This window comes from Protopterus annectens, chromosome 1.part1, assembly GCF_019279795.1.
Source record: "Protopterus annectens isolate FY-2018-M chromosome 1.part1, PAN1.0, whole genome shotgun sequence".
Lineage (NCBI taxonomy): Eukaryota > Metazoa > Chordata > Ceratodontiformes > Protopteridae > Protopterus > Protopterus annectens.
Genome location: NC_056726.1, coordinates 1602117255 through 1602134626, shown reverse-complemented (window position 1 = coordinate 1602134626; position 17372 = coordinate 1602117255).

Sequence of the window (17372 nt, the reverse complement as noted above, 5' to 3'; positions counted from 1 at the left end):
CAAGGTTTAAGTTTGTGGAAAGGGTAATTCTGGTGCTGTTTTTTTTCACAGATAAGCAGGAGGTCCATGAGGGTGTGATCTGACAATGCCTTCTATCCCATGCATAGATCTCCCCTCAACAGCCTGTAAAAGACAGAATGCAGGGATAAGGCCTTGAGGTGGTCTGCATAAGGCATGTTACGTACATCCTGTATTCTTTTAATGGGGATCCTCTGTGGATGTTCCAGTTGTTGGATGGGCCTGGGTAGGTACATACCAAAGGGGGTATGGTACTCAATGATAGGTCTGATGAATGATAAATACAGTGGAAAAGTGACCTCCTTGGACCTTGATGCCATACCTCTGTTTATAAGTTGCACAACATTGAATGATTTCCTCACTAATGAGAGACACGTGATGGTCAAAGGCTAGATTACTGTCCATGTGTGTTCGTCCATGTGTGTTCCAAAGTTCCTGACTACAGGGTCAACTCTTAGGCATGTGTTGTCAATATGATAGACACCAGAGGTGGATGACTTCCTGAAGAATACTATTATGCATTTCTTGACATTTAATTTTAGTCCAGGGCTCTGACACCAGTTATTTCACTGTGTCGGCCCTTCCTGGAGAGCATTTCAAAATCAAAGTCAAAGTAAACTTTTTTGTAATTTAGACCCACGCATAAGTGCAGGCTAAATGAAATTTCATTGCTTCGAGCTCAACGTGCCGGCAAAAAAAAATAACAATATAAATATAAAAACAGAACTACAGACTCTATATATGACACTATAGGACATAATTACAATTTTTGCATGTCTATCTATAGCAGCATTCAGTATTGCACAGTAGACATTGCACTTAGAGGCTTAAACAGTAGTACACTAGAGTCCATTTTGTGCACTGCATGGAATGTAGCTTGTATGTCAAGTTATTGCACAAAAGTAATAAGCATTTAGTGAGCTATTGCACAAGTGAGAGAACCTAGTAATGAGTTATTGCACTTTAAAGAAAAATATATTTCCTTCAGCCAATAACTAGGTGCCCTGTTGGCTTGCCTTGCTGTTCAAGTTTAATAGTCTGATGGCCTGAGGAAAGAAGCTGTTTTTGAATCTAGTTGTTTTGCAACATATGCTATTGTAGCTTAGACAAGCAGGAGAACAGTCCCTGAGCTGGGTGGGTATGGTCTTTAACAATCTTTGTGGCTCTTCTGAGACACCGTGCAGAGTGCAGATCCTGCACAGATGGAAGCTTAGACCTCATTATTCTCTCTGTCACTTTCACCACCCTTTGGAGGGCCTTACTGTCCATGTCCTTGCAGTTTCCATACCATACTGTGATTTTGCTTGTCAAGATCCTGTCAATGGTGCCTCTGTAGAAGGTTGTGAGCACTGAAGATGAGAGGTTTGCTGTCCTCAACCTGCATAGGAAGTGGAGTCTCTGTTGTGCTTTCTTGACAATGTGATTAGTACTGATGGACCATGTCAAGCCTTCTGCAATGTACACCCCCAGGAATTTGGTACTCTTCACCCTTCCCACTTTTTCTCCATAGATTGTGAGAGGGAGAAGTCTCACCCAGTTTTTCCCGAAGTCTGCAATTACCTCTTTTGTTTTGTTTACATACAAGGGCAAGAGTATGCCTTACTCCTAATTTGCAATAATCTGCAAATTTAGTCAGCCAGAGGCCATTGACATTGCTTGGGTGGTCTTCTTAAAGAAGTCCACTACACTGAGTAGGCATGACCTGTCTTTGTGGAAACCAAATTGGGGTTGGGTCCAGTGCTTTGAGGTTTCCTATGTCAATATTGATCATTTCCATGATAATTCTCTCCATGGCTTTGCATATGAAACTAGTAAGACTTTTAGGTCTGCAGTTTCCAGGGTTTGTAGATGGCCCAGCTTTTTGCAGAGGGCTAACTGTCTGTTGCTGTTCTCCATTTTTGAAGGATGAAGTCTATTTGGAGGATACAGTTGAATATCGATTCCATAGGTCACATTTCATGCTATTTAGAAGGCATCCTGGGATATTCTGTGGGCCCACTGAGTGTTCTTGGCCTTAGAGAAAGCATTAAGGACTTGTTCCGTAGTGATAGCAGGGGAAGTTATATTTGATGGTAGTTCCTGAGGTGAGGTGGAGGGAGACAGGGGTAAAGCTGGAGCTGAATTTGTTGACCAGTAGGTTTGTTATATCTTCTGGCTGAGTATTGGTGGCTCCATTAACAATGAGCTCTGCACATAATTGTGTATTGCCTTTGAGATTGGGCACAGAGCTAAAATGCCTTGTGGTTGTTCTTGGACTGGGATGTCAAAGGTACCTGAAATGTGGCTTTAGTAACCTTTATTTGACTTTGTCATTGTATGTTTCATTTGATGAGAGTGCTTTTATCCTGCTGGGTGCTACATCTCCTAATTTCTTACATGATTTTCTTCCTCCTGTTATACAGCCTATGCTGTGATTCCACCAGGGTGGCTTGTTTTTTGAGTTGGTTCTGTTATTCTTCCTGATGGGTACAGATGCCTCTATGCAGCTATTAACATGCTTGTATAGGGTTACTGTGAATAATTCCATGTAGGCAGCAGTGTTCTCAGGGTTTATTGGGCTTGAAATTTTGCCAGGTTGTCACTTAATAGTAGGAAGTTAGCCTTTGAGTAGTTCCTGAACATTCCAGGATTAACTGGGGTTCCATGATTTATATTTACTTCAAAGGACACCATTTTGTGGTTTGACCTTACCATAGAAGACATTAAACTAAGGGGTGTGCAGCACTAGCACTTTGCACCTGGGGAAACTGCCCCCTTCACCTCACTCTTGCCACGCTACTGGTAGAGCATGTTGTTTATTCCGTTTTTTTTTTTTTTTTGGTGAGAAGCCTCTGTGGACAGTCCAGTTGTTGTTTATACCCAGTCAGGTACATTTTGAAGGGGGCCTGCAACCAGACCTGTCTAAGCAAGCAGCCATTATTGAGATGCCAGCACCAGATAATGTTCAAGCTCTACAACATTTTCTTGGTATGGTCAACTATTTAGGCAAGTTTATACCAGACTTCAGTGAGCTGACAGCACCTTTGAAAGAGTTGACAAACAAAAATGTTACATGGTCTTGGTTAGAACAGCACCAGAAAGCATTTGAAGACCTTAAGCGGATAATTGCTACCCCACCTACATTAAGATAATATTATGTTAATATAAACCTTTCGTGTGATGCTTCAAACTTTGGTCTTGGCGCAGTCATTCTTCAAGAAGGTAAACCAGTAGCCTATGCATCAAAAACTCTTAAAAGAAGAAAACTGGTAGGCAGAGAGACATAAAACAAAGTCCATTTAATAAAACACAGATAAACACGGAATAAAACTTTAAAAAACAAGGATGAACGCTTTCATACCTGGTGCCAGGACCTAGAGGGGGTGATGTAAGAACACAAACAGAATGTGTTGAAATCAAATGGATGCATATACTCCGAGCTACTGATGGGAAGGGGTTAAATGGTGTTATTTCAATTAAGCCAGTATTGAGGTCACGTGACCCAAGACACTGAATTATAAATGCTGCTTGTTATATGTGTTTTAGTTGGATCTGATGAAGTACCTAGAAGATATGAAAGCGCTCATCCTTGCTTTTTTAAAGTTTTATTCCGTGTTTATGATCTGTGTTTTATTAAACAGACTTTGTTTTACGTCTCTCTGCCTACCAGTTTTCTTCTTTTTTGATACATTTTTGTCTTTTCACTGGTTGCTCTTTTTGTTTTGGATCAAAAACTCTTAACCAAACTGAAATTCAATAAGCTCAATTTGTGGAAGAACTTTTAGCAATAGTATTTGCATGTTCTAAGTTTCATGTATTCCGCGGTGGTACAGCGGTAGCATTGTTACCTCACAGCAAGAGGTTCTCCTGTTCGATTCTCGGCTTGGCTTGGGAGTGACTTTTGTGTGGAGACTGCATGTCCTCCCCGTGGTTGGGTAGCATTCGAAAGACATGCGTGCGTAAATGGGTTGCCTTCGTTGAAGGTTGGGCGTTGAGCTGGCACCTCGGCATTTCATAAAAAATCTACTGCCAATCATTAGCGGACCGGAGTTCCGCTGTGGCGACCCCTTACCGAGAAAAAGCCGAAAGACAAACAACAGCAACAACATTTGCATGTTCCAAGTTTCATGATTATATCTATGGTTGAGCTATTCAGATTGAAACTGATGACCAACCTCTAGTTACTGTTTTAAAGAAGCCTATGCATTCCACTCCAGCAAGATTACAAAGAATGATGCTGAAATTGCAAAAGTAAAACTTCAAAATGGTCTATACAAAAGGCAAACTTCTTTATCTGACTGACACCTTATGCAGATCGGGCAGAAATACAACAAAACAGTTTCATACAGATAATTTTGACTTTGATGTCATGGAAGTGCATAATTTTTCTACCACGAGACTTGAGAAGCTGAGAGATCATACAAAGACTGATTCAGTTTTGCAAAGGCTCAACCACTACATTAATGTTGGATGGCTGTCAAAGCAATTTAGTGCACAAGCTGAAGTGCAACCTTATTTTCCTTACAGAGATGAGATGTTGAAGGAAGATGGCATTATTTTCAAAGGTCCTAAAATTTTTGTCCTTGCTTCCTTACAACATGAATATATCCAGATTTTACATTGTGGTCACCCAGGTTCCGAATCTTCCAAAAGAAGGGCAAGAGGACTAGTATTTTGGCCTTCTATAGCAAAGAACATTGATAAAGTACTTTCATCTTGTTCAGTATGTAATAGTACTAAACCGCTTTTGCAAAAACAACCACTTCAGTTAAGTCAAGTTCCTGAACTACCTTGGTCAACAGTAGCCACTGATATATCTGAATGGAACCAACAGCATTACTTGGTATTGGTAGATTCTTATTCATACTGGTTCGAGATTGATTTACTACCTAACTTAACGTCCACTGCTGTTATTACTAAGTTGAAAGGTCATTCGTCCACTGCTGTTATTACTAAGTTGAAAGGTCATTTCTCAGTCTATGGTAATCCACACAAAGTTATTTCTGACAATGGTGCTCAATTTACTAGTCAGTTGTTTCAGAAATTTGTAAGAGAATGTGACTTTGTACATGTTACTAGTAGTCCAGAATATCTGCATTCAAATGGTCTGGCTGAATGCGCACTGCAGAGTGGAAAGCAATTACTTAGGAGGTCAAAGCATAACAATACTGATGTCTATTTGAATTTACTTAATCTCAAAAACATACCTCGTGACGATATACTTGGCTTGCCTACTCAGAAACTTCTATCTAGGCAAACCAGAACAATGTTGCCTATCAGTTCCAGTTTGTTGAGGCCTAAAGCTAAGAACAACAAGACAATTAGAGCCTGATTATTCAGAAAGCATTCTTTCCAGAAGTCCAGCTATGACAAATCGAGCAGATTACTTCATCCATTGAAAGAAGGAGAGACAGTGAGGATACAAGCAGTGAAAGGGTTTGACTGGATTGGTCAAGTTACAGGTGTATCTACTGAGCCGAGATCCTACTTTGTAGAATCTGAGGATGTGGAGTACAGGAGAAATCGCAGACATCTTCTTCCTGTACCAGAATTGATATCACAGCATTGTTCCTGTGATGCAGACTGCAGATCTCAGAGCAATCCAGACAATGTTCCTGTTGCAAAATGTGTCTTAACTTCTACTTCCATTCCTGATGATGCTCCTGTTGTCCCAAAAGTTGAACATTTTGCAGACAGTCCCAGTTGCTAAATGTGATTCTAATTTCTATGTCACATGATTTGGTCGTATTTCCAGTCCTACTGTGATATACACAGCGACCTGGACTTAACTGCATATATATGCATTTAGTTATGTGTAATTGCATGACCAAGAATTATTTATATTGATTGCATGTCATTTACTGTTTTCAAAATTGCATGACGTATTTCAGAGCAATCCAGACAATGTTCCTGTTGCAAAATGTGTCTTAACTTCTACTTCCATTCCTGATGATGCTCCTGTTGTCCCAAAAGTTGAACATTTTGCAGACAGTCCCAGTTGCTAAATGTGATTCTAATTTCTATGTCACATGATTTGGTCGTATTTCCAGTCCTACTGTGATATACACAGCGACCTGGACTTAACTGCATATATATGCATTTAGTTATGTGTAATTGCATGACCAAGAATTATTTATATTGATTGCATGTAATTTACTGTTTTCAAAATTGCATGACGTATTTCGCAAAGAGGGAGGATGTAGAACAGAGCGTGTGTGCTGTGTCTTTAAGAAGTGTTTCAAAGACTGAATGTGCATATATAAATAGCAAGCACATGTTATACTCAGTGACAGTTTGAGAGTGTAGCCAGAGAGTGAGAATGTATGAGTGTAATAGCTAGTTTGTTTATAAGTTTCCCCTAAGTTAAAGTATTAAGCCTTGATCCTGATGTGTTTGTACATAATAAAGCTGCTTGAACAGAACCCACGAAGTCTCGTCTATTGGATCCTGACTAGACGAGCGACAGTTGACTTGATTAGCCCTGTGAGTTGCTTCTTTAGATTGGTGTGGGATTTATTTTGGTAACCATTTGAAATGTTGGGACCCAGTAGAGTGAATCCTGAAACACGATAATAGAATGGTTTTAAAAACAGACTTACATATTCTAAATCCGAGATAGCCATTTCTTTGAATATTCCCTTTTCTCCAAGGTGTGGTGAAGTTGAAGTTGGTATATATAAGTTCGCAGGGTGTTGGTGGCTGGCCCCCATGCAAAAAAGAATTTTAAAGGAGAAGATCGATGATCGAGATTCGCTCTTCTCCTGAATTTTTGTTCAGCGTTCTCTATTATGAGTGCCAACATTTCAACAGGGAGACGTTTTTTCCTTGCTGGGCAATAACAATAAACATATTGTACTTAAATAACATTAACTACATTAAATTAGAATAAAGAATATAATATCACAGTTCAAATTGACAATAAGACATTAATGTAACAGATCCTGGGTGCTTACCCAACATTGCATGAATGTTATACAGAAATGATGATGAACAGCATAAGTGATAATCCACAAACAAGCAAGATAATAGCTGCAGAGGAAATACAACTCCAGCCCCACCACATTTGTAGGAGTAAATCCTATATGAAGATAAGAATGCATTTTTTGAGCTTCTTGCACTAATGTATAGCATCATATACAGACAAGCAGAGAGAGTGAACTGCAAAATGCAATACATTCTGGGCCACAATCAAACAACCCTTATATCTAGGTAGAACCTCAACCACTACTCCCAACACCCCAAATTCAAATGAAAATATAGCCAGCCAATTTAACTCTTTTTTCATACACTCTATACTCTCACTTATAAAAGTAAATAACAACACTCCACCAACCACCCAAACAGAAACTACAAGTACAGCACCCTCATTCATGCTACAACACATCCAAATAAACAAAAAAATGGTAATAAAACTAAAACCCACATCACTAGCCACAGAACAGCTACCAAATGAATACCTCAAAATTTCAGCTGATGTCATCTCCTACCTGATATCTGTCTTGATCAATTTATACATCATAGACCAATACAGTCCCAAGATTTGGAAAATATCCCATGTTATATCCCTGCACAAAGATGGCCCCTCACTCAAGCTTTCCAGCTACAGACCAATATCCATACTATCTCCCCTATCAAAAATATTAGAAAAATACATACACGGACAACTTTTAGATGGGTCCCTATTATATCGTTGAAGACGCAAACCTTCAAATGCATCTTTATCGAACTTAAAAGAACGAAAACTTAAAACTGCAAAAGGGCATATAAGCAATTTCTTTCCCTGTGAAAGAAATCGCTTGGCCCAATTAAAAAAAAAAAAAAAGATCACTGCAAACAAAACAAAGTGGGGGGCTTTGCCCCTCCCACCCTCCCTAACTAAATATACCCACTCCGAGATCGCATTACAGTGGGGAAAATGGCAAAGTAATGGAGGCGGCCAAACAATTTCTTTCCCAGGGAAAGAAATCACTTATATGCCCTTTCGCTGTTTTAAATTTTCGTTCTTTTAAGTTTGATAAAGACGCATTCGACAGTTTGCATCTTTGAAGATATAATAGGGAACCTTTTAGACTACCTACTAGCAAACAACTTGCTAGCTAATTCTCAACATGGATTTTGGCCTAGCCACAGCACCACAACTGCCCTGTTAAGTTTCGCCAATACCATAAATCAACTAAAAAATGAGGGGCAGCTAGTATCTTCTATATTTCTAGCCATGTCTAAAGCATTTGACACAGTATCCCATCAGTATCTCTTGCAAGAGCTTGCATCTCTAAATCTATCCAAACAAACCCTCTCCTGGTTCCATAGCTATCTCTCCAATCGCCAACAGGCTGTCAAATGACAAAATAATCTTTCATCCCTATTATAAGTAACCGTAGGTGTCCCACAGTGTTCAAAACTAGGGCAGCTCATTTTCTCTGTCTTCACAAACAACTTTCATACTGCTACTAACCTGGCTACAATTATACAATACACCAATGACTCCACTGTAATCTATGCTGCAACCTCCCTGGCACAACTTCTAGAAAACACACAAATATCCTTCTCAGCCATCGAATCCTATCTAAACAACTGCCAGCTCATTCTAAACCCTAATAAAAACAAATTAATGCTTTTTACCAACAACCATCATAAATCTAAACACATCAATCTACACTTCAAAATATCATCATTCAACAACACTGTAATCACACCATCTTCTGAAACTAAACTACTAGGCATTACCTTAGATACCTGTTTGAGATTTGACAAGCATGTAACACAGGTTATCAAAAAACCCACACAAAACTAGGATCTCTCTACAGAATTAAAGCCTATTTCACCAATAATTCCAGGCAAACTATAGTCAGGACCCACCTATTATCTACTACATTGTAAGCCTCTGCCATTTTCACTAGCCTCCACAAAACTGACTTAATTAAGCTAGACTCATGCTATCACAAAATCGCCAAATTTGCCACAGGCCTACCTCACACAACTCATCACTGCATTGCTCTCAGAGAACTAAAATGGCTTGAAGTACCCAGTCTCTTATCCTTTAACCAGGTCACTCAAGCTCACTCTGTCATACAGCAACCAAACAAATGCCCATATCTCCAAACCCTAGTAAACACTGAAACCAAAAATAGACCCCTGAGGTCCTCTAACAAACTACTGTTAAAAGTGCCACAAAACAACAAATTTGGGGAAGCACTAAACTCTAACCACATATCTAAGGCATTGAATAATATCCCACAGACTATTCTGAATACCATCAGCCCCACAACCTTTAAAAATCTGCTTAAGAATCACCTACATGACAACTTGATATGCTCCTGCTCAACACCAGGCTGATTACTTTTTTCTCTCTGCTTCACCTCTCTTCCTCCTGGCTCCAACAAAACATCTTTATTTTTTCTTTTCTGCTACGCCTTACTCCTCCACTCTCCCCTTAACTAAATATTATAAGGCCACTATGATGTACTTACATACAACTACTGAAAGGCAGTTAAAAAAAAAAACAGTCCAATGCACACCAGATGAATGATAAGGTGGTACCTACTGATTAATTTTTTTCTGTACAAATCTGTCAACTGTATGAAAACAAGTGATAGCAAATATGTGATTAGAGAATCTGTGTAAAGTATGGCTATGCTAACTGTAATAGCTATCCTTCAATGTATAATAGATGTAAAACAATGCAATTGTTGCACATATCAAGTAACTTTGTATACTTTGAATACTTTCTTAAAAAATCTACTTGTAACATAGCAAAAAAGGTTAGGAACTACCAAAAAAAAAAAACAATGGTCCAACCACAGCAGATAGGTTCCACGAATTTAATAGAAATAAACCATCAGATGAATGCTTTTGTCTCAAGAAACAAGACTTCATCAGATAAAATGTTTCACAAAATCCCAAACTTATATACTTCCTTCCAAATTACTTAATTCCTGCCTCATAGTTGTTAGCCCCTTACAACAACTTGCTTATGGAGGTGAAGAAATTCAAACCAAAGGCTCAGTAGTACTTTCATGCTATTCGGCTGGGAACAGTTACGGCTTACAATTCTATGTAGTCCGAAGACCTGTGCAGTCATTGTTGGGTCTCAGAGGCAGCTTGAGAAAGAAACTAATTTCTTTTACCAAAGAAGTCCATCATGTAAGCACATGTCCTAGTTCCAATTTCACTGATGCTATTTTCTCTGAGTATGCTGATGTTTTTGATGACAAGCTAGGCAAACTTCCAGTTGTGTACTCCATGAAAATAGACCCAGAGGTCGGTCCAGTGGTCAGATCAGCAAGAAAAGTTCTGATAGCTATGCAGAACAAAGTCAAGGCCCATATGGATAAAATGATACAGCAAGGTGTAATTTTTCCAGTTACAGAACCAATGAATGGCTATCTTCCATGGTAGCTGCTCATAAAAAGAGCTCGGATGAAATCAGAATATGCATTGACCCAAGAGACTTGTACAAAGCATTAAAGACACCTCACCATCCTATGCGTACAGTCGAGGAAGTCACAGCCATGATGCAAAATGCCATTGTTTTTTCTGTTGTGGATGCAAAGAGTTCATTTTAGCAAGTGATGCTTGATTGCAAATCTTCACTACTGATTACATTCAGTACTCCATTTGGTAGATATAGATTTCTCAAGATCCCTTTTGGAATAAATTCTGCAAGTGAAGCATTTCAACGTGCAATGAAGCAAATTTGTTTGGGTTATCCATGTGCCATAATAGTAGATGATTTACTGGTCAGAGGCAATGGTGAAGCAGAGCATGACAGAAACCTCAAGAAAGTTTTAGACAGAGCACGTAAAGTGAACCTGAAGCTCAATCCTATTTTGTTTCACTTTATATCACTTATATATATGTATTTATTTGTATATATATAATTATCTGTAATATTGTTAATATTTGTGTAGGCATATGAATTTTTACATTTATGCTATCATACTTTGGGTTAAATACCAAACGCATAAAATATAGCCTCCTCTGTGTGATTTGGGAAGCAAGTTAAAAGAGTCATAATTATTATTAAGCCGATAGGCATATTAGGGGAAGTTAAGCAGTGTTATTGAAATATACTGCTTGTTTTACTTCATTCTTTCTCTCTGTGTAGGAGAAAATTTTTTTATGGCACGAAATGTCATTTCCCTTTTAAATGTTTAAATTTATATATATTAATTGGGACCTTAATGGAATGATTGATGAAGTTTTTGTATATAAATGCTGATTTTAAATTGTTTAATTGTAACCTGATGAAGCACACCGGGATGGTGTGTGAAAGCGCTTGTTCTTCCAATTAAACTGTGGATTTTACATCGTGGTGGTTCCTTGCAGTATTTTTCTCTGAAGCTCAATCCTCTGAAGTGTAAATTCAGACTATCAGAAGTCACATATGTAGGTCATTTATTCACTAATACTGGCTTAAGACCTGATCCATCCAAGCAAGCAGCCATTTTTGAGATGCCAGCCCCGGACAAAGAATGTCCAAGCCCTACAGTGTTTCCTTGATATGGTTAATTATTTGGGCAAGTTTATACCAGATTTCAATGTGTTGACAGCACCTTTAAGAGAGTTGGCATGCGGAAATATTGCATGGTTATGGTTGGAACAGCACCAGAGAGTATTTGATGACCTCAAGCAGAAAATTGCCACCCTACCTATGTTAAGATACTATGATATTAATAAACCAGTAATTCTTTCCTGTGATGCTTCAAAGTTAGGTCTTGGTGCAGTTATTCTTCAGGAAGGCAAACCAGTAGCCTACGCATCTAAAACTCTTACCCAAACTGAAATGCAGTATGCTCAGATTGAGAAAGAACTTTTGACAATTGTGTTCACATGTTTGAAGTTCCATGAAGGGAAGCCTTCTAGCTTAATTTTGTTTTTTAGAACTAGCCAGTTTTCTAGTTTCAGCACTCAAATTTGTTTCTTTGAGCTCAGCACTTGTTCAGAACTCATTGTAAGCACTAAATCAGCTACAAATTACTACAGCACTCAGCTTTCCTCACTTGTCTAAAGGAAAACAGTTTTTAGTACTTAATAAATAAGCACCTATCCAGGCATGTCTAAGGGTCAGCTCCCGATGTTTTCTCCTGTCTACTTGATGAATCTGGGCATCTTGGGGCAATGCAGCAATTGCCTTATGTACACAGACAACCCTCTCCACCTACCACCCACCACTATAACCTGTGAGAGATTTACTTATATAGCCAAACTGGAAGCAAAGCTCTCTTCACCCAAGACTGGAATAGACAGTCAAGAGGAGAAGGTAAACACTTGCACCACACCACACTCATCAAATAATCCCTCAAAACATACACCACCAAAACACACACATAGAAACACAAAACACACACCTACATTCACGGAGGCTCTCAATAAAAATCTACCCAAGCAACAGGGACCTCCAAAGCAGAAACGCAAGCAACCTCCACCCCCAACACAACTCAAATGACACATAGTCCACAAACTCAGTGTGCCACTCAACCACAGCCCATAAGGCATAACAAACGTACCCAACACTCTAGTCATAGGTGACTCTATAGTCAGGCACACTGATGTTCCACTCACCAGGCTAAACAAGGAGAAAGTTACTGTCAGCTGCCTGTCAGGTGCCAGGATCCGCCACATAACGCTCACACTCAGGTCACTCCACAACAAGTACAAATATGACTCTATCATTGCCCATGTTGGTGAGAATGACCTGAGACGTACCTTCCTGGATTACATGAGAAAAGACATAGAGGAGCTGTCCGATCTTGTAACCCAGGCAGGTATGACCCTAGCACTGAGTAGCATCCTGCCATCACCCAGAATGATACCACAGTACAAGGACAAATTGACTGACTTCAGCAATTGGCTAAGCTTCTGGTGTCATTCTAAGGGGATCCAGTATCTGTCTGCCTGGGATGACATGATCGACAAACCATGATGCTTTGCCAGAGATGGCCTGCACCTGTCACCCTTGGGATTCCGGATACTGGCTAAGGCTCTTGCCACCCCTATAGTGCCTTTTTTAGGCAAGGTTCAAATGACAAATTCACCACCATAACAGGTACAAGCAAACAAAATCTGAGGGTAATGCTACTTAATGCTAGAAGTCTAAACCTCAAAATGCACTCACTCGAGGCACTCCTTAAAATGGAGAACATCGACATTTGTGCAGTGACAGAGACCTGGTTCAAGGCTCCAGAGAGCACCCCTGCATTACCAGGCTATAATTCATACCACACCTTTCGGCCACCTAACCTGGACCGAAACACTAAAGGCGGTGGCGTGTCCATATTCATTAAGGATATCCACACCTCCAGGCTAGTTGTTCAGAATAATGCATCCGAGATTATCCAAGTGCAACTAACTCTGGGCAAGACCGCAATCCAAATTGTAGCTTGTTACAGATCTCCCACTATGCCCCAGGATTCCCACTCCTCATTTCTTGATCCACTGGAAAATATTAGGGTACAATCTAACAACCTAATAATGGGCGATTTCAAGTACCCCACTATTAACTGGGAAATCTACTCATGTACCAACTCTTGTGCACAACATTTTCTGGAATTTATCTGGAATTCATAAATTCCAGCGCCTTGGATCAACTTATCCACAACCCCACCAGCGGCAGCAATATCCTAGACCTGGTCATTATCAACATGGGCAACCAGTGTTCCACACCAGAGGTCATTTCCTTGTTGGTCAGATCTGACCACAAGCTAACCACCCTAGACATCCACATCCCACCCCCCATTAGGGAAACCACCGTAAAATATTTCTCCAAAGCCAACTTCACGCTTCTTAAGACAGAAGTGGCAAACTTCACGACACCCATGCTGATGGACAATAGAGGTACGACTCCTGAATCCTATACAAATGCACTTTATAGGCACTTACATGAGTGCATGGATCGTGCAATCCTTAAAAGAACCAAGATGCTATCCTCCAAAAAAAGGAAGCCAATCTGGTGTCCCTTGCCATAAGCAAACTCTACAACAGAAGAAAGAAACTGTTGCAAAAAAGAGTAAAATCCCATGATTGGAGGAACTCCGTGGTCAGCCTCAGTAAGGAGCTGAGATCACTCATAAAATCCTCCAAATCTAGTTACGAAAACAAAATTGCCACTGATTCCAAAGACAACCACAAAGCATTCTATAGCTATGTCAAGAATCTCAATGGCAGCACTCAGATCTGCTCTGAGTTACAGCACAATGGTACTAAATATACAGAACCAACTGATATTGCCAACATCCTGGCAGACAGGTTCAGTGCTAACTTTACCCCTCTGTCACCCCCTAAAGGGCCCATCTCTATACCGGAAGAATGCAAAGTTCCTGTAATCACGGCTGCACAGGTAAAAAACACACTCTCTAAAGCCAAGAACACAGCATCCATGGGACCTGACAACATCCCAGGCTGTGTTCTACATGAACTACAGAACAAACTGGCACCCCACCTAAGTACCATGTTCAATCATAGCCTCACCTCAGGCTTTGTGCCCACTGAATGATGCACAGCAATGGTTATCCCACTCCACAAAGGAGGAGACACCATGGACCCCGGGAACTACCGCCCCATTAGACTGACGAGCCTGGTTTGCAAGGCTATGGGACGTATCATCCTGGAACTTATAAACAATGATGTTGGTAATCTCCAATCTCTGGACCCTACCCAGTTCGAGTTTGTAAAAGGCAGATCATATCTCCTAAACCTGATAGACTTCTTTGAAGTGGTCACCAAAGCCGTAGATGAGGGTAAGGTGGTCCACACAGCCTATCTAGATCTCGCCAAGGCTTTTGACACCATCCCTCAGTCTGGAATTATAGATAAACTCACTAAACTGGGTATAAATCCCTATGTCACAAGATGGGTTGCCAACTGGCTCACTGACAGAACCCACACTGTGAAAGTAGCAGACTCTAAATCCAACTTCAGACCAGTGACAAGTGGAGTACCACAGGGTTCAGTCCTAGGTCCTGTCCTGTTTGGTATCTACTTCTCTGAAGTACAGGCTAACACAGAAGGTCTTTGGCTAACAAAGTTTGCAGATGACTGCAAACTAGGAGCTATAGTCGATTCCCCAAATGATATGGACATTCTACAGAAGGGCCTCACTGAGACAGATGGCTGGTGTCAAAGCCATGGCCTCAAGCTCAATGCCAAAAAGTGCATTGTCATCCCTTTTGGTAAAAACTCTGTACCCATGAACTACCACATAGGCGGTAGTCTGCTTAACACCAAAAGTGTGATGAGACCTTGGGACACAGGTGGACAGTAGTCTCTCCTTTGATAATCACATCGCCACAGTAGTCAGGAAATCCTTCTACATGGCACACCTCATCACAATAGGTTTCTCATCCAGGAAAAAGAGGTCATTGTTCCCCTCTACTCATTACTCATTAGACCCATTATAGAATACAATGCCCCATTTGGTATGTACCTCAGAAGACATCTACAACAGCTGGGAAGGCCGCAGAAATACCTCACAAAGAGGATTACTGGCCTCAAACAGATGCCCTACGCAGACCGTTTATAAAAACTCCAGCTTTACTCTGTCGCATATCGCCTACTCAGAGGTGATCTCTGCCTAACATACAAAGCTATGTCAAACCCAGAGCTGTTGGACATGCTCCACTTAAAGAAATCCCAATCCCTCTGAGCTACAAGCTCTGGGGACCTAAACCTTGTCACCACAATAAACAGAACATGCTGGAGGGATAGATTCCTGTCCCAGAGACTTCCTATACTCTGGAACAAACTACCTATCTATATCAAACAAAGCTCCTCATTAGCACTCTTCAAGAAAAATCTTGATGAGTGGATGGGAAATAGGAAATTCACCCCAGGGATCACTTCTGTGGCTCTGCTTGACAGGGGCACAGGAAATAATTTTCTTGGGTGGCATAAGCCAGGGTACTGTTTGGCTATTCTTATATAGGCTCTAGGGCCAATAGCCTAGTACCTACCTATGAACCTATGAACTTATGGCTGAGCTATTCAGAATGAGACTGATCATCAACCTCTAGTCACTGTATTAAAGACGCCTATGCATACAGCTCCAGCAAGATTACAAAGAATGATGCTCAGATTGCAGAAATACAACTTCAAAATGGTCTACACAAAAGGCTTTGACTTTGATGTTATGGAAGTACGTAATTTTTCTACCACGAGACTTGATGAGCTGAGAGATCATACAAAGACTGATCCAGTATTGCAAAAGCTCAACCACTTCATTGATGTTAGATGGCCATTAAAGCAATCCTGTGTACCATTAGAAGTGAAACATTATTTTCCTTACAGCGATGAAATGTCGATGTAAGATGGTATAATTTTCAAAGGTCCTAAAGTTGTTATTCCTACTTCCTTATAACATGAATATATCCAGATTTTACATCGTGGCCACCCAGGTTCTGATTCTAACAAAAGAAGTGTGAGAGGACTAGTATTTTGGCTTTCTCTGTCAAAAGACATTGATAAAGTACTTTCATCTTGTTCAATATGCAATAGTACTAAACCGCATTTGCAAAAAGAGCCACTTCAGCTAAGCCAGATTCCTGAACTACCTTGGTCAACAGTAGCCACTGACATATTCGAGTGGAACAATCAGCATTACTTAGTGTTGGTAGACTCTTATTCGAACTAGTTTGAGATCGATTTGCTACCTAACCTAATGTCCATTACTGTTATTACTAAGTTGAAACATCATTTCTCAGTCCATGGTAGTCCACATAAACTTATCTCTGACAACGGTAGCCAGTTTACAAGTCAGTTGTTTCAGACATTTGCAAAAGAGTGGGACTATGTTCATATTACTAGCAGTCTAGAATACCCACAATCAAATGGCCTGGCTGAGCCTGCAGTGCGGAGTGCAAAGCAATTGTTAGAGAGGTCAAAGTGTGACAATACTGATATCTTTTAGAATTTACTCAGTCTCAGAAATATATCCCATGAAAACATACTTGGCTCTACTGCTCAGAGACTTCTGTTTAGGCAAACTAGAACAACCTTGCCTATTAGTTCCTGCTTGTTGGTGCCTAAAGCTAGAATCAACAGAGCAATCAAAGCCCAAATATTCAGGAAATGTTCTTTTCAGAATTCCAGTTATGATAAAATGAGCAGATCTCTTCATTCATTGAAAAAGGACAGACAGTGAGGATACAAACGGCAAAAAGCTCCGACCGGACAGGTATATGTACCGAGCCAAGATCCTACTTCATAGAATCAGGAGGTATAGATTACAGGAGGGACTGTAGACATCTCCTTCCTGTTGCAGAACCAGTATCGCAGCATTGTACTTGTAATACAGACTGTAGATCTCAGAGCAATCCAGACAATGTTCCTATTGAAAAATTTGTCTGAACACCTACTTCCATTCCTGATGATGTCCCAGA